Source organism: Vicugna pacos, chromosome 11 (assembly GCF_048564905.1).
Source record: "Vicugna pacos chromosome 11, VicPac4, whole genome shotgun sequence".
NCBI classification, from domain to species: Eukaryota; Metazoa; Chordata; class Mammalia; order Artiodactyla; family Camelidae; genus Vicugna; species Vicugna pacos.
In genome coordinates, this window is record NC_132997.1 from 52,950,044 (window position 1) to 52,968,899 (window position 18,856).

At 34.5% G+C, this 18,856-nt stretch overlaps 1 protein-coding gene and 1 pseudogene across 2 annotated transcripts in view; one reads left to right on the forward strand and one right to left on the reverse strand.

Moving 5' to 3' along the window:
• Positions 1–18,856, reverse strand: part of TET1 (tet methylcytosine dioxygenase 1) — a 108,637-nt gene that overhangs the window by 50,005 nt on the left and 39,776 nt on the right. The gene's annotated exons all lie outside the window — the stretch shown is intronic.
• On the forward strand, positions 340–718 carry LOC116282386 (large ribosomal subunit protein eL43-like; annotated as a pseudogene).

The window sequence follows — 18,856 nt, forward strand, 5'->3', positions numbered from 1 at the left end:
TTGGTGCCATAAAGCCTTATGGCTTTTCCATTCGTGCACTGAATAGGAGCCATGGCAGAGACTTCAGATATTCCTCAGTTCTCTCCGACAGACCCAGATACCAGACCAAATGTCTTTTCTAAAGTTTTTAATCCCATCCCCAAACAAAAACTCCACCCTCATTTAGCCACAGGGTCTTAGAATCCAAAGTAAATCCCTTAACTTGGGGGTGGAGCAAAGGAGGAGAGTTACTCGAGGGAGGGACAACTTCTATTTAATCAAAGCCGTGTTAACTGAAGATTAGTTCCAACTATATACAGAAACTGATCTGATCTAAGAACTAAACCTCTCTAGTTGTAGATGACCTCATCCCTGTCCTGTTCTTCTGGAGCTATAAGCCAATATAATTCATTCCCAGTCAAAAAGACAAAAACCAGCTCTCTGGGCTTGAACCTAGTTTGTGGTGACAATGCTAAATGCACTCAGAGGGTCAGGACTGTCAGTAAATACGGGACTGTTATGGTGCCTCCCTGAGGAAAATGGTGAAGAAAACTGAAACCAGCCACCAAGCTAAGTGCACTTGCCTCTCAGGTGGCAAAACCAAAATGAATAAGTGATCTGGCGCTGTGGTTCCTTGAAGGGTCTTAGGTGATGCCTGGACCTTCAGCACGACTTCTGCCATCGCTGTTAAGTCTAACTGAAGGAATTGAAAGACCAACAGAAGCTTCACCATTTGTAACATTGCTAGCCTATAATAAATGGGTTAATTTAGGTAACAACAAGACAAAAAAACCGGTCAGACCCCAGATCTGACTCAAGGTATCATCCCATCAAGTTCCCTCTGCACTCAAATATTTTAAGTGGCCACCCTCAAGGTTATAAGTAAGTTCTCAGCTACCAAATTCAATCACTCCTTAAAGATTGTGGACCAAACCTGTTCTTTTGTAGCTCCCCAAGGAGAATCTCAATCGAAACTTTCAAATCTAGGTTTCCCCTGGAGCCTTATCATGTGTCTGTCCCTTGGCTGTGGGTGTGTCACCCTGAGCCTAGTGCAATTAAAAACCACTGACTTTTTGTTCTTCACACTTTTCATGAACACTCCTATTCATGCTTAAAATTAATAACCAACTCTGGTGTTCAGTGTATTATTCTTTACACTTTTTATGCACCTTAACTTTTTCATATATTTTTAATAATGTGGGCTTTACTTGAATCAAACTGGCTACTCTCCCAGTTCCACTGCTGACCAGCCATGTGGTCGGGAGTGAGGTCTTGCACTACGGAGCCTCTTGGAGCCTCAGTTTCCTTAAGATAAATCAGGACTACTAATAGCACTTACTGAACAGGTTTATTGTGAGGATCAAACAATATCTTTCCATAGAGTGCTGGACTTTAATATTTGTAGAAGTGAACTATGTAAGGGAAAAATAGATATTAGGTAGTTCTTCCTTTTCTACGTGTCCTTCAATATATAGCAAAACCCCGATAATTCCAGTCTCAAATCCATGGTGAAGAAAAGAATATTAATAATAGTTATTATTTATCCATTCAGCATTTACTACTTGCCAGGCATCGATATGAGCACTTTATAGGAATTATTTCATTTACTTTTCCTAAGATAAGTGTACTTACATCTCCAATCTTCTAAAAAGGAAGTTTCTGATAAAGTTATGTCATTAGCCAAAGTCAGATCAATACTGAGCCAAAACTCAAACCAAAGGTCTCTAAGTCCTATTGTTGTTAGTCACCAGGTTCTTGTGTTTAACCCCAATGCACTGTTCTACAAATAATCATTTCAACAGCAAGTGGGTATTAACATTTATAAGGAATTCCTTCAGTTACTAGTATTTACTAATGTGTACTCAGCTAGCATTGCCATAGATGCTTAAAACACAAAAGAACAACAGAATTCTTACGGTAGCTTCTTTTGTTAGATTGTGGGAATTATCTTTCTGAACTGACTGGCCTATTTTTATTCATGTTTGTGAGCAGTATAGCATTGCTATTCAAAATGTAACTTTATATCCAATGCAGTATATGCACATTGGGCTCACGCAGTTATTAACAGCAGTGGATGAAATTGGAATCCACTTTAGAATCTAGTTTTTGAGGATATGGTCAGAAGTGACTGTCAATTCCCCTCGTAAATGTTCCTTGGTCTACAACTGTACTGATTTCTGGATAATCCTAATACGTTTTACCTTCCTGCTAACTTTTCCCTCAAATTTTTCAGTTCTATATAATTGGGAAACTAAGATTCAGTGAAAAGTTCTTGGTGTTATACCCCAATATGAATTGCTATATTAATTTTAAAAAATTAAAAGATTGCAATTATTTAATTCAATTGCACTCGTTTCACAAAGGCAGTTTATATGTACTTATTAGGTCAAGGCTCATGATAGAAGGTGGGCTCCAAATACCTCTCTCTCTTTTTAAAAAAACAGTACTTAAATGCACAAGTTTTGAGATTCTTCCTATGACAAATCCTGTTTCCCACTAAGGTTTAGCCTCTATCAAGTGACCTTGTCTGGAATGCTCCCTCTTGATCAAAGATTATACTCAAGGACTTTGCCTCACCCAACTCCCTCCAGAAGGCCATCAGATAACTAGTTAATTCACGATCCTACAAGTCACCAAGAAAGGTTTCAACTTTTAATCCTTTGCATTGCCCAAGTGGCCATGGGTCTCTTTTCCCTCCCTCTAAGGTTTCCCCTTGAAGAAAACAAAATGTCTATTTTGGTTTAGGCTTTCTAAGGGTAAAAATATAATCTCCAAGAATACTGAGTATTTATTCAGCACTTAACTGATGATGATATGCACACAGGCAGTTATTTACACATTCCTAACAGAAAAATCAGAGAGCATTCTGGAGCCAAAGCTTCAAGATCTGTAAATCTTTCCCTTCTACCTCCTTCCCCACAGACTGTGACAAACTCAGATCTTTCCTATGTTAAGAAAACAAAACCCTCCAGAAATATTTAGCTCCCACCCTACCTCACTGCCCTATTTTTACAATGAACATCTCCCAAACTGTCTACAATCACTGTCCATCATGATTCTTCAACCCACTGTAATTAGGCTTCTGCTCCTATAATCTCATTGAAACTGCCCAAGATTCACCAGTGTAGTCCCAATTGTCAAATTCAACAAACTTGCAGAATATCTTTTGATACTACTGCTCTCTTGTTTAAGATCCTCCCTTCAATTCTCTGCCCATCATTTCAGTCTCCCTGGCTGGCTTCTCTGTCCACTTACAAATGATAGTATTTCCCTTTCCCTCCTCTCCAGTCTCCATTCACCCACATACTTGTCCTTCAGACTGCAGTTATTTGCTGTTGATTCTCATATCAAGACAAGATCTCTCTCCTCAGCTTCAAAGTCAGTCATCCACCAACTAGATATCTTCATTGCGCAATTAAAACTCAACCATGTCTAAAAGTTAATGAGTTACCTCTTCCCCAAGTCTCCTTTACCCCCAAACCCACCTAATGACCCATAAACTTTCTCAGAAGCCTCCAAGTTAAAGATTCAAATTCAGCCACCAAGTTCAGTATCTACCTAAAACCTCTTTCATACATCCTGTGTTCCCCATTCCTATTGCTTCTGCCTCAGTACATCCATTCAACAAATATTCATAGAGTACCCATAACATGCTGTAGGCATGAATAGAGAAAACGTTCCAGCTCTTATGGAAATCACACTCGAATGGTTGTTAGGTTACAAACATTTTCAGAACCTAATCTTTCATCTTGTACCCTTAGTGCATTAATCTCAAAATCGGGATTGGCCTCCAGTATCTAACACTCCCTAACCTTCATAAAGTTCTAAGGGAGCACTGTCCAATGCAAATACACTGTGGGATAAAGATATCATTTAAGAAATTTTAGGAGGCATCTTTTTAAGTAAAAGGAAGCAGATAAAATAAATTTTAATGTATTTGTATTTAAGCTACCATATCAAAACCATTATTTCAATATAAAACTAAAGTTATGAGAGATATTTTATATTTTTATATAAAGCCTATAAATTTTAGTGTATATTCTATGCTTAATGAGTCTCAATTGAATGCCAAACACTCAATGGCTAAAGTAAAATGTAGTGGACTCAAAACAAAGTTGTATTTAATGGAAAAATATTTAATTTTACTTCAGTTTTAAAGTTTAAATTAATTAAATTAAAATAAAATCACAAAGCTAGTTTCTCAGTTGTCCCCCCTAAATTTCAAGTTATTAGACAATGCAGTTATTTACGGAGTTCACTTTAAATGCAAATGTCATTGCTTTGGGCTATATTCCACATAGCACCTGGCTAAACATCAACCTCACCCCAGGGGGTTTTAGAAAACCACAGATTCTAAAATATCCCCTGCATGGTTTCCTTAGGTCTGAAGCTGAAAACCCTATAAAGAGCAGCATGGTAAGGGAACCTGCAAACCACTAATCCCCAGAGCAAAATTCACATTTTTCACTCCAGCAAGCAAGGCCTCCAGTTTCCAGCCTTGACCAAACTTTACAGGTCTCTTGCAACAACAATATCCCCACACCAGCCCTACCCCGAGCCTTGCTTCCTCTAGGCGATTTTAAACAGCCTCAACTTTTCTCAAGTAGCAACTTCCACATAGAAAGCTCCTGGGTCACTCAACCCTCCCTCATTCAATATGCCTCCAAAATGCCAATTCACCTCTAGAGAACTAGAGGAAAGGTGATCTGTGGAATCAAGTATTTTTTTATTTCTTAATCCCCCAGCTGGTAGACTCAAATATTTCATATCCTCCAGCCTCACTCAGAGAAAACTGAACCCTCCCTTTTTACTGTCTCTGTACAGATATTTACTACATCACTTACTTATTTGTTTGCAATGCTGCCTCATCTTGGACTTCAGTCCTGGGAGGACAGATCTTGGTGGTTGTCCTCTAGGCTCAAAAATGCGTGTTTTATTTTGGGAAGGAATCAAAGTATAGGCTAGATATAGACAAAATTAGGAAATTGTAATAGTATGCTTATGTAGAATGTGCTTAAGAGATTTAACCTTAAGGATGATACCTACAACTCTCCAATGGTTCATACACATACAAAAGGACAATTACTGAACTAAGATAATGAGTATAATGGTGTTCAATGAATAATGGTTCATTATTCTCTCAATTTGTTTTATGTTTGAAATTTTTCACTTAAAATGTTGAATATTTATCTTTAAGAATAAAGATATAAATAAATACAAACGAATTTAAAAGAAAGCAGATATTGCAGTGGCTTAATCTGGAGAGATTTTCCAAGTTTGCTTGTATTCATTTGTTAGTATTATTTTCGAATAAAGGAATAGAGTCTTTCTCTCCTTTCTAAATGTCAATTTTTCCAATGCTTCTTTTCAAAATGTGGCTCTTCTGGAATCAGATACTTTAAATGGAAGGACTGGCTAGGAAAAATTGTTTTATATATATTTGTTGTAGTCTTCTGTTTGTCTTTGCTTTGCAGAGGGGAAGTAATCAGGTTTACTTATTTGTTTTTTGTTGTTGTTTTTTTTTAATATCTATTCGCAGGTTTATTTATTTATTTATGGCAGGGGGAGGTAATTAGGTTTATTTATTTTTAGAGGTGGTACTGGAGATTGAACCCCGGACCTCGTGCATGCTAAGCATGCACTTTACCACTGAACTATACCCTCCTCCGCCCTTATTTATTTGTTTTTAATGGCAGTAGTGGGGATTGAATCCAGGACATCATGCACACTAAGTATACATTCTACCACTGAGCTACAGCTTCCCCCTCTATTGTAGTCTTTTCTTACCTCTTACAAAACCATCTCCAGGATGAGCATCATCAGACTGACTCCTTCGTCACCTACCACTCAATTTGGATACAACACTTTCCCTCTGAACCAGAGCTCTGGTCTTTTTCTATCTAGATCCTCTCTTTATGTGACTCAGTCTTGGTAAGTCAGGAAGGGAAACCAAGATAAGTACTTACAGGCAGAGTCATGAAGCTAATAAGAGGTGCTACACACCAATACAAATTCCCATCATGGGTTTAGTCCTTTTTTCTTCTTATTTCTGTAGATAATTTACGATGATGGAAATTTGTCCGTATCTTTCCTTTTTTAAATTAAAAGTAATAATTTAAAAATATTTCCAGTTTTAGATTCTTTTCTTTACTAAGAAAAAATTTAAAATATATATGAGAATACTTATGGGAGGATAGTTTGGGCTGCAGCATAACAGCAAATATTTCAAAAGAATTTAAGCCTGGGCAAATAAAGTATGATATAATAGATCTCTAGAATGCAATTCTAGGTAGTCATTAATATATTATGTACTGAAATGGCAAAAAGGTTCAAAACATATAATGAAAACAACAGCTGAAAAAAATGCATGATATTTTCCTTTGTGTGTATTTGAGGAGCTTTAGTGGAACGGTATCTACGGGTAAGTGCAAATTTAAAACATCTGAAAAAAATACACAACAACCTAGTCATGAGGTTACTGCTGTTAAGAGAGATGGAGGAGGGGTGGGTACAAAGAAAACAGGAACTTTTAACTTTCAGCACTTTGCTATTTTATTTTTTTTAACTAGCATCTGTTCCCTTTATGATAAATGTTGAATGGAATACTACTCTGCCATAAAAAAGAATAAAATAATGCCACTTGCAGCAACACTGATGGACCTAGAGATCATCATTCTAAGTGAAGTAAGCTAGAAAGAGAAAGAAAAATACCATATGATATTACTCTTATGTGGAATCTAAAAAACAAACAAAAATAAAAGGACACTATGAACTTATCTACAAAACAGAAACAGACTCTCAGACTTAGTAAACAATTTTATGGTTACTGGGGAAAGGGAGTGGGAGGGGATAAATTTGGGAGTTTAATATTTACAAATGTTAACCACTATATATAAAATAAATTTTTTTTCCAAGAAGACATACAGATAGACAACAGGTACATGAAAAGGTGCTAGTCATCATTAATCATCAAGGAAATACAAATCAAAGCCACAATGAGAATATATAAAAATTGATAAACTACAAAGACCTACTGTATAGCACAGGGAACTATATTCAATTTCTTATAATAAGTTATAATAGAAAAGAATAAGAAAATATGTGTAAATGTGTAACTGAATTGCTTTGGCATACACCTGATACTAACGTTGTAAATCAACGACACATCAATAAAAAACAAAATGGAAAAAAAAAAAAACACCATAATGAGATAGCAACTCAAATGAGGTAGCAGCATTACTTACAATAGCCAAGGTAAGGAAACAACCTGTGCCTGTCGAAAATGAATGGGTAATGAGTAAAGAAAATGTACACACACACACACACACACACACACACACAAAATGGAATCTCATTGTCTCTTTCTTTCTTTCTTTCTTTCTTTCTTTCTTTCTTTCTTTCTTTCTTTCTTTCTTTCTTTCTTTCTTTCTTTCTTTCTTTCTTTCTTTTACTTTGGAATCTCATTGTCTTTAAAAAGAAGGAAGTTCTATCATCCAACAACATGGATGAACCTGATGGGCATTATGCTAAGTAAAATATGTTAGAGACAGATAAATATTGCACAGTAGCACCTATATGTGGGATCTAAGAACAAACAAACAAACAAACAAAAAACAAACTTACAGAAACAGAGAGTAGAAAAGTAATTGTCAGGGGCTGGGAATTGCCAGGGAAACAGGAAGAGGTTGGTAAAAAAGGGTACAAAGTTTCAGTTATAATTAAACAGAATAGGACGCTGTGCAGTCCTCTCTGGTACAAGTCCTAAGTTTCCCATTCCTTGTTTGAGGAAAATAGGCTTCATTCAGGGGTCGGGGGCTCAAGTGGTAGAGCACCTGCTTAGCATCCACAAGGTCCTGGGTTCAATCCCCAGTACCTCCTCTAAAAATATAAACCTAATTCCCTCCTTGCCCCTCCCCAAAAAAGACTTGCACAAAAGAAAATAGGCCTCATTCAGCCTCCTTGACCCTCCCTCAGTTCCAAAGGGCAGATTCAAACAGTTGCTAATCAGGGAAGGGAGGGAATGTAAAAATGAGGGAGGAATGAACAAGAAACAATGCATCCTTGCCGCAGGGTCCTGATTCCTCCTGAAGGAATATACATAATAATATCTTTAAGTTCTTCGGCAGGAACTAAGGCCCCCACCCAGATGGAGGATGGTAGCTGCAGGTGGAGCACAGGATACCTGGAACACCACCTTGTTGCCTCATCACCAACCAGTCAGAAGAAAGTCACACACCCTGCATCCCGGAACCCAAATTTTGACTATAAAAACTTCTCCCTGAAAACCGTTGGGGAGTTCAGGTTTTTCCAGCCGAAGCAACCTTGCTTGGCCCTGCAATGAACCTTTCTCTGTTCTAAACTCCAACATTTCAGTTTGTTTGGCCTCACTGTGTGCTGGGCACAGGAACTTTTGTTCAGTAACAATAAGATGAGGTCTGAGGTTCTAATGTATAATATGGTGACTATAGTTGATAACTCAGTATTGTACAATTGAAATTTGCTAAGATAGAACTTAAATGTTCACAGTAAGAAAAAAAGCATGGAATGCGTATCTCCCTGAATAAATCTACTTTCACTTAAAAAAAGAAAAAAAAAGTGATAGACATGTTAATTAACTCCATAAGGGGAGTGCTTTCACAATGTACTTTAAATATCTTATAAATCTATTTGTCAGTTATACCTCAAAAAATCAAAACAAAAAAAACTAGTAATTTAAAAATTAAAATAATGTAATCACTTAAAAATGTCAGACTGACAAAGAATAAGGATTGATAAAAACTAGAGGTGATAAACTTTTTGCTCTTGGTTCAATTTAATTTAATTAATTAATTTATTTTGATACAGGTACTAGGAGATTGAACCCAGGACCTCATGCAGGGTAAACATGCACTCCATCACTGAGTGGCTTAAATTTACAGGGCAATAACTATCAAAAATTTTAAATTTATACCCAGAAGTACATTCTATTTTTGTTGATATTTTTATGGAATATTTTTGCCGACATTTTTCTGGAATATTTTTGCCCATCTTCTGAGTTTCAACTCACTTTGCTTTAAAAAGTGTCTCTTATGGACAATATATCATTTAATTTAGATTTTGTTTCATTTATACAATCTGAGACATTTCTTTTAGATGGTGACTATATTTCATAAACATTGTAGCAATACTTTTTCAGCTAAATGGGTTATTATTCTTTTTTTCTTTCCTCTGTTAATTTCAGACTCTTAATTTTACTATTTGATTCCCTTTATGTCTTTAGATGGTATTCTTAAATTCATATTTCTCAATGTATTAAATTCACAATAGAAATCTACTTACTCTGACCCCAAATGAAGTATATAAAATGAATATGAAAAGAATGAAGCTGCAAATAAGTAATATAACACAATCTCATTTTTTATAAAATAATAAATGTTAGTATAGTCATAGGAACATAAACCAAATGTATATTATTTGGTATGGGGTTAGTTACAAGGGACTTTCATTTTCTGTATCATACATTTCTGTAATGTTTAATTTCTATAATAAACAAATAGTTTTATAGTAAATGTGATTATTTTATAATTAGAAAAAACAGTTTTTAAGCAAAAGAAAAAAAATTATTTTAACTACATGCCTATCTCCCTCCTATGAATTTATCCTGTATAAATTCACCCTTAAGAACCATATCATTAAAGATGCATACAGGAATGATAAAACCTTATATAGAAGAGCAAAGAAATGATTATCCTATGATCAGGAAAGAAGTTTCCTCTTGAGGGTTGGGAGGATGATGAAATGGTAGAGGGACACAGATGGTTGCAGTATTGGCAATATTCTATTTCATAACCACTTGACTGGTGATTCAGTGTTCTTGTAACAATTCAGAACTACACTAATGTCTTATATATGCTGTGTGTGTATATTTCAGAATTTTAAAAAAGGTTTTAAAAGCATAGAGCAAAAAAGTATTATAGTGGGGGGGGATTAGTTCAGTGGTAGAGCGCATGCTTAGCATGCATGAGGTCCTTGGTTCAATCCCCAGTACCTCCATTAAATAAATAAATACATAAATACATAAATACATAAATACATAAATAAATAAATAAATAAATAAATAAATAAATAAATAAATAAATGTAGTATGATACCACTTTGTATATGTACTTATACAAACAAAAATGATCTGAAAGGATATAAGACAATTGTTAATACTGTCTGTCCAAGTGAGTTGGAGGGGGCTAATATTCCACAACAAATATATTTACTACTAAAGAAAAAGATTCTTAGTAATAAGTGTCTAGCACATCATCTGCTTGGACTCACATTATTTGAAATAAAACATCAGCACATGTGTTGCCATCACTGTTTCATGTATTTCATAGTGCTAATAAAATGCCACAGAAGAAAATAAAGGTATTACCAAAAAAAGTATTAAAAAGTCCTTATAATCATACAGACAAGGGCACTGCATTTCCCTCTTCCTCTTAAGTATTTCTTTGACAATTAGAAACAGACAAATTCAAATCTCGGACTCCATTACTTTTTAATTCCTCATAAACATCTTAAACATCATGGAATATAAATCCAATAAAGAAAAAGACAAGATTAAAGTCATAAGTCAGAAAGAAGGTTCTGAATTTCACAATTCCCAGAAGACTGGTATAATATAATAAAATAGAAAATCATGGAATTTTAATACCAAACACTGAATTTGGTTGTAAAACCTGACAGCTGCATATAAGGCTTTTAAGAAAAATAAGCAAAAATAGCACCAGAAAACGGTTTCCTGATCTGTGAACACTGAGGGATTTCTGTTAAGGCTGCATTTTTCTCACCTCTCTCTTAGGAATTACAAACTTACAACCTGACCCTAAATTACCTCTATTCTGCATCTCTCAGGAAAGCTGCCAGATAGACTTTTGTGGCCTGTTCTTAAACCAGTTTGATGCTTGCTAACAAATGAGATGACAGCCGTGGAAACTAACAGGAGTTTTGAGAACATACAGCTCCAGGCTTGAAGAAACCTCAGCAGATGTTATCCGTTTGGACATTGATAATGAAGCAATTCCTACAAGGTCTTTTGGTGTTTTACTTGCAAAACTGATTCAAACAAATCAGCTTGGGGAAGAGCAATCAGAGGGACTAAAGCTGAATTATGGTAAACAAAGGACCCTTGCTGGGGTGAGCAGTACTTGGCTAGTAGAGATCAAATAATATCTAAGACACTTTAACTCTGCAACTAATTTAAAAAACACAACAAAGAGCAAATTTAGGGCCAGTAATAAATAAGACTAATGCTACAAGCTGCTAAAAGGGAAGAAAATTTCAGTGACATCCCAAAAGTACACTAAAATATAGTAATCATTTCACAATATATACCTATATCAAATCATCACATTGTACAACTTAAACTTACAATCTTATATGACTCAGTGAAGATGGAGAAAAAATAAATTAAAAAAAGTTTTAATGAAAACAAAGTTTTTTCCACTATTTTTTGTATAGTAAAATAAACACAAAATAAGAAAAATATTTATTGAAACTATTATATTGCTTCATGGAAATATCATGAAAATAAAGACAAGTATAGAATTCATCTGAAAAATATGCAGATATCTGGGGAAATAAATCCAAGGCTGAAATTCTGAAGAAGTGGTGAAAAGGACTTTAAGTGGCAGTAGGCAATAAATCATAAAGCAGTGTACTTGGTACTAGAAAACACAACTACACTAGCAGATGCAATAATCTTTACACATCCCAAAAAGTCACCTTGAGTGAAATTTACACGTTTACATGTTTAGTTCTAAGAAGTGAGACTCCAGCTACAAAAAAATGGTGGAACCTGTCAGTTCTGGCATTTTTAGGTTATTTACATTGAAGTTCTATACACCTTACCCTTTGCCTGCTGTGCCAGCTGGGTTTCACTAATTATGGGACAGATATACCAGAGGCTAAACATGTTCTGATATAAAATCCTTACTACACAAGCTTAGTAGCTAAGTAAGTTATAAAGTGGCCATCTGTGTTTTCTGCTTAAGCTGCTGAGAGGATCTCAAGGTTAGACGAGATCTTCAAGGGCATGGAGTCCACCTAGTGATGCCAGGCATGAACCATCTCTGTATTACTTCTGGTAAGCAATCTATCAACCTTTGCTTAAGTATTCAAGTAACAAGAGTCTACCTCCAAACAGTCCAGTGTGCTGTCTCGTCCCATCTCTCACACATCAGTCCTACTTTTATCCTTCCAACATGACATGGCAAGTCCTCCTTAACCCTTCAGTTATCCATCAGTGATAGATTATAGCCCACAGAATAAAATATATAGTTGTGAGTCCAATATTGATATAATAAATAATTGAATGAATAACTAAGTGGGAGAAGAGGGACAGTACTTCCTTACAATAGAGTTCCCATTAATAGATGGAGAGAAACAGTAGAAATAGAAAATGACCACTTGGTAAGCACTATATTAATGATTGTTGGAGGCAAGGGTTATCTATGGATGCTAAAATTAGTGGGTTAAAACATCATAGTTTTACATATGTTATGGGCTTTTAAGGCAAGTAATCAAAGCTAACCCAAATATGAGACCTGATAAGATATATTGAGAAGGATACATTGCTTCTGCGGATTCTTATCAAAAACACATATCCCAAGTTTAATCATGAGGGAGCATCAAACAAACCCAGCCTGAGGGATATTCTACAAAGTAACTGACCAGGATTCTTCAGAAGTGTCAAAGTCTGTGGAGAGGGTATAGCTCAAGCGGTAGAGTGCATGCTTAGTATACACAAGGTCCTGGGTTCAATCCCCAGTACCTTCTCTAAAAATAAATAAATAAGGAAACATGTTACCCCCTCCCCCCCAAAAGCATCAATGCCATAAAACATTAGGAAACACTGAGGAACTATTGCAGTTTGGAGAGTTAGGAGACATAACAACTAAATGTGATGAGGGATCCTAATTAAATTCTACACTAAAAAAAAAAGGACATTAGTAGGGAAATCAGCCAAATCTGAAATAGGTCTTTAGAAATGGGTGGTAGCATTGTGCCATGCTATTAGCCTAGTCTTGATCATGGTACTATGGTGACATAAGATGTTACCATTTGAGAATGTTGGGTAAAGGGCAAAAGGAAATTACTATTTGTGTAGTATTTTGATAAATAAAAAATGGTATATTAAAAAAAAGTCGAAAAATATACACCTATCAGCGGGGAGGGTATAGCTCAAGTGGTAGAGTGCATGCTTAGCATCACGAGGTCCTGGGTTCAATCCCCAGTACCTCCTCTAAAAATAAATAAATCTAACTACCTAACCCCTGCTGCCAAAATAAAAATAATTACAAAATACAATTATAAATAAATAATAAAATATTTTAAAATATATACACCTATCATATAGCCTAGAGTCCATTTCCCTTCCCCAAAGACCCCTTTCCCCTCTTAAGGCTTCACTGGAACTTTTACACTGAGGGAAGGGTTTTCACAATGTTCACTGTGCTAATTGCTCTGTTTTTTAATCATAATGTCAGGGTTTGTGTTTTTTAAATTTTAATTAGAAATGTATTTAAAACAGAAAAAAACAGGAAAAATTTTAGGACAAAAACCAAAAAATTAAACAAAAACAGAAAAAATAAAAAACAAAAAAAGAAATTTATTTGATTTTATTACATTCTCATCACAGAAAACAAACAGACAAAACTCAACAGACATAAATAAGAAAAACCAGAGGAAAGACTCCAAATTATCTACTCAGGGAAAACTAGTATGCAGTCTTCCAGATTCCTTTTCATGTATATAAATATATTTGATGCACTATATTTTTAAAAATGAAAATGAGATCTATACCATATGTCATTTTTCAACCTAATTTTTTTCATTCAAAACACTGTTAAAGCTGTCTTTCTATCATTAGTCTGAAGTAGGCATGCATACTTTCAAGTCTATCCAAACTGCTCTCCAGAAAGATAGTAACAATTTATTTTCTCACAGAGTGCCAGGATTGTCCCATTTTAACTCAAATTTTCCATATTTCCTAATCATGTTCTTCTCTTTCTCCAAATTCATATGGCCAAAAAAAAAGGTATCTTATAATAATGTATGTTTTCAAATTATTATACAGGCTGACCATTTAAAAATTATTCCTTGGACATTTATATTTCTTCTTTTGTGAAGTTGACCATTTAGTAAGTTTCTCCCCTTATTTTAAAAAAATTTTCAAAATTTTTAATAGAGGTACTGGGGATTGAACCAAAGACCTTGTGTATGCTAAGCACGTATCTACCACTGAGCTATATCCCCCCCCCCATTTTCTCCTTTATTTTAAACTTTCAGGCACCTCTTTCATTCTCCATGACACCACAAACATCACTCATGGTATTTAGGTGCAGTAGTATTTCCAACTACTGTCAGTTTTATCTGTGGTAATTTACCTTAATTGGAAACCTGAGCTCTTTTTCAGATCAAGCATGAGGTTTTTTAATGTTATCATTGAACATCCTGCACTTCAATCCCTCTTCTCTATCTATTTATGCTTTAATCTAAAGATTAAAGGCAAATTTCAAAACTACAAGATACATACTATTTCCTGTATACAGTTACCAAAATTCAACATAAACCCTTATAATTAAAAAAAAAACCTCATCTCACTTTTAACCTTATTCTTCTTCATATTGTTATTATAGTCTCAATATTATATGACATATGCATAGATTACATTTTTAAAAATCTATGTTCAGTCAAATATATTTACTTAAGCAATAATTATGACAAAAAACTCAAAGCTAATTAATTCTCCTGAACAATAATGTTTTCCAGAAAATGTTATTATAATTTGATAATGCTACCATTTTAGATAATATAAAGAATATTACTCAAAAATAAATTAAAGCAGTTGTTATAGAGACATTTAATGGGTAAAAATTAACAAGAACATAGCTATCACTAGAGTGACTAAATGAAAAAAGTGCCACATCAAATTTTGAAGATGTGGAGTAACTAACATTTTCATAATTCAGTGGAAGATCCTTAAAAATTTAAACATACACCCACCCTATGACTCAGCAATTCAACTAAATTAAAATATATGTCCACACCAAGAAAAACCCTGTATAAGAACGTTTATAGCCGTTTTATTCATAGTAGCCGAAAACTAGAAACAATACAAATGTTCACCAATGAAAGACTGGATAAACAAAGTGTGATATATTCTTACAGTAGAATACTACTTAGCAATAAAAAGGAACAGATGACGGATACATGCAATAACATGAATGAAGTTCAAAAATATCATAAGTTCCAAGACAATTCAATGGGGAGAGACAAGTACTTTCAACACATGGTGTTGGGACAACTGGATATCCACATGTAACAGAATGAAGTGGGACCCTACATCACACCATATATGAAAAGTCAAATAACCCAATTAGAAAAGGAATACATACTAATAAAAATGAAGACAGACAAATAGCCAATAGGCACATGAAGGGATGCTTACTATCATTAATCATCTAAGATACCACTTCAACCACACACCAGGAAGGCTAAAATAAAAAGACAATAACAAGTGTTGGCCAGAATGCAGGAAATTGGATCTCTTATACACTAGCAGTTTCTCTAAATAGAGTTAGCATATGGCCCAGTAATTCCACTCCTAGGTGTGTACCCAAAAGAAACGAAAACATATGCCCACACAGAAACTTGCTATGAATGACCATAGCAGCATATTCATGAGAGCCAAAAAGAGGAAACAACCCAAATGGCCATCAAATGGTAACTGAGTGAATAAAATGTGCTGTATACCTACAATGGAGTATTATGAAAAAAAGAAGGAAGGAAAGAAAGGGAATACTAATACACACTACAACAAGGATGAACCTAGAAAACATTAGGCTAAATGGAAGAAACCAGTTACAAAGTATCATGTATGGTATGATTCTATTTCTATGAAATGTTCAAAAAAAGAAAAACAAAAAAAACTAAGGATGTTCAAATCCATCTATCTAGCTAGGCCTGAGTCCAAGAAGCCAAATACCCATCCCCACAAAAAAGAAAGAAAAAAGTATGTTCTATATAATTCCACATGTAAAAAGTTATAGGAAAGGCAAAACTAACCTGTGGTGATAGAAATCAGATCCACAGTCGTTGCAAGGGGAGCAGATTGACTACAAAGAGGCACAGAGAACTTGCTGGGATGACAGAAATGACTGGTTTCTTTCTATGCATTCATCAAAACTGGTTTAATATATACTTAAGACCTTGATATTTCACTATATATAAAGTATATTTCAAAAAATAAGGCCATTATTAAAAAAGAATGAGTTGATACTGTGTACATACTCAATATACCGGTAACTATGAACAACCACAAAACTATCAAGAGGATATATACTTCTCAGATTGGAGAGTAAGGAAGATGAAAGGGAGGGAAAATGAGAACTTTTTTCTTTCCTTTATACATTTGTTTCAATTTTTCAAGATTATTCTTTTTTGTAATTTAAAACAATTTTAAAATAATTTCATTGCAGTTCCTTTTAAATCATACTCATGTTTACATTTTCTTCCTCAATTTTGACTACACTTTGATGTTTCCCTCAGGTCATTAATTGTACATAGGCCTGGAGTATACTTCTGTTGCTATTCTGATACCCTATAAACTTCACCTGGAGTTAAGTGTGTGAGTTTTGTTACTTATATACACCCTGAAAAATGTTTCCCTATCTGGAAACAAATCTTTTTTTGTTTCTTTAATGCTACTTTGTCCTAGACTGAGGGAGTAGGCTGTCACTGATTGACTGGTTATCTTCTAGTTTTATTTGTCTCGTTTGAGGTCCTCTGAGTTTAGGCTTTCTCTTGTGTTGAGTTCTTGGTCAGATAGGGTTGTGTGGAAGATAAGAGTGGAAAGGCCCAGATAAAGAAGGAATGAAGTCTAAATCACATTCCCGTAGAATTCTAGTTAGCCTCATCATCCTCATATTTGCATTTTTTCAACATCCCAACTACATACTATACCCACAGTGTAACATACAGTGACCTGAGTCTGACTTTCTCAGCCACAATTAACCATTTGGCTACATTGTGCTATAGGACATTAAATAGTCATAGGCATTTTTCATTATTACTTAAGTTTTATTCATTTAATCTTTAAAACTTAAAACGTGTCATTTCTATGCCCAAAGGGAAGTCAAGATGCCTTAAAGGTAACAAAATACAAAATAGAATGTTTAGATTAAAATGGACTCCATCATAATTATATCAGACCAGAATCACAAATGAATACTAAAAACCAATGAGAAGTAACAAAATACTTGCACCATCTTAAAGTATTTTCCCAAGAGATATTAATTACAAAAGGAAAAAGAGTAACTCAAGAAAAGCCTGAGGATACCAACTTAAACAAGTGATCAATTTTAAGATCGCAGTAATGAAACAAACTGACATCATATGCCTCCAGATATGATTCACTGAAAAAACCCAGAAACTCACTTCTGTGGCATTATTGTTAAAAATGCATAACCTCAATCTAATCATGAGCAAACATGAAATACATCCAAATTAAGGAACATTCTAACTGACCTCTCTGAAAACATCAGATTGCCAAGACTAAAGAGACAGAACCGAATGCAATTCATGATCTGAGATTACCTTTTGATACATTATTAAGAACAATTGGTGAATTCTGGTCAGTACATTAGATAACAATAGTATTGTATTAATGTTGATTTCCTGATTTTGATCACTGCACTATAATTATGTAAGAAATCCTCAATTTTTAGAAAATATACACTTTAGTACTTATGGGTAAAGAGACCTCATGTCTGAAATTATTCAAGGAATTCAAGGGGAAAAATCTGTACAAGTGGAAAGAGATAAAGCAAGTAAGATAAAATGTTAACATTCAAAAAAAAAAAGTTTCTTCCATATGGCACAGGGAACTATATTCAGTATCTTGTAATAACCTTTAATGAAAAAGAATATGAAAATGAATATATGTATGTATATGCATAACTGAAACATTGTGCTGTATACCAGAAATTGACACATTGTAGCTGACTGTACTTCAATTAAAAAAAAAAAAAGTTAACATTTGGGTAAACTGGGTGAGGGGTGTATGAGAATACTTTGTACTACTCTTACAGCTTTTCTGTTGTTTGAAATTATGTCCAAAAGTTTTCTAATTTTTTTTAAAGTCAACAAGGATGAAGTAGAAAGACAAGGTGCTTTCTCATTTCAGAGTTGAGCATATTACACTCCTTAACCAATGAATCTGACTGAGTTTTCTGATTGAAAAGTCAAAATACAAAACCACATTGTTAATACTGTCTTTTTTTTTCTGACAATGGGCAGGACATAAATTAATCTTCACAGATAATTTTTCACTAGAAATTATACTAAGCAGAGGTTAGCCTGTCCCATCTATAACTATAGTATGTGATAATGCATAGAATCTTAGGATACGTGGCCCAGGTAACTCAGCTTTCTGATAGTCCTAACTTGTTTTAATGAAGTGATCAAATATCAGAGGCTTTAAATAAACCCTGGACAGCTGGATTAAATTTCTGATGAAATGTTCTAACCTGCAGTGCAGTATTTTATACTGTCCATTAAGTGAGGGGATAAATTAGATTTCATGGGTGGAGTAACAAAAATCAACATTTTAAAATAGCTTCTATTTATTTTAATCAGCAAATAATGTTCATATTTTTATAAAAAGGTTCATCAATATCCTTACAGTTCAGGCCAATAATATTTCTGTAAGTGCTTCCCGATAGTTCTATAAAGACCACGACTTCATTTTTTTCATTTCTTTATTTTAGTGAACCAGTAATTAAAGCATCCTTTTCTCTTTCATTCCCTGCGATCACCAGGTATAGATGCAGCAGATCGATTTTATCTG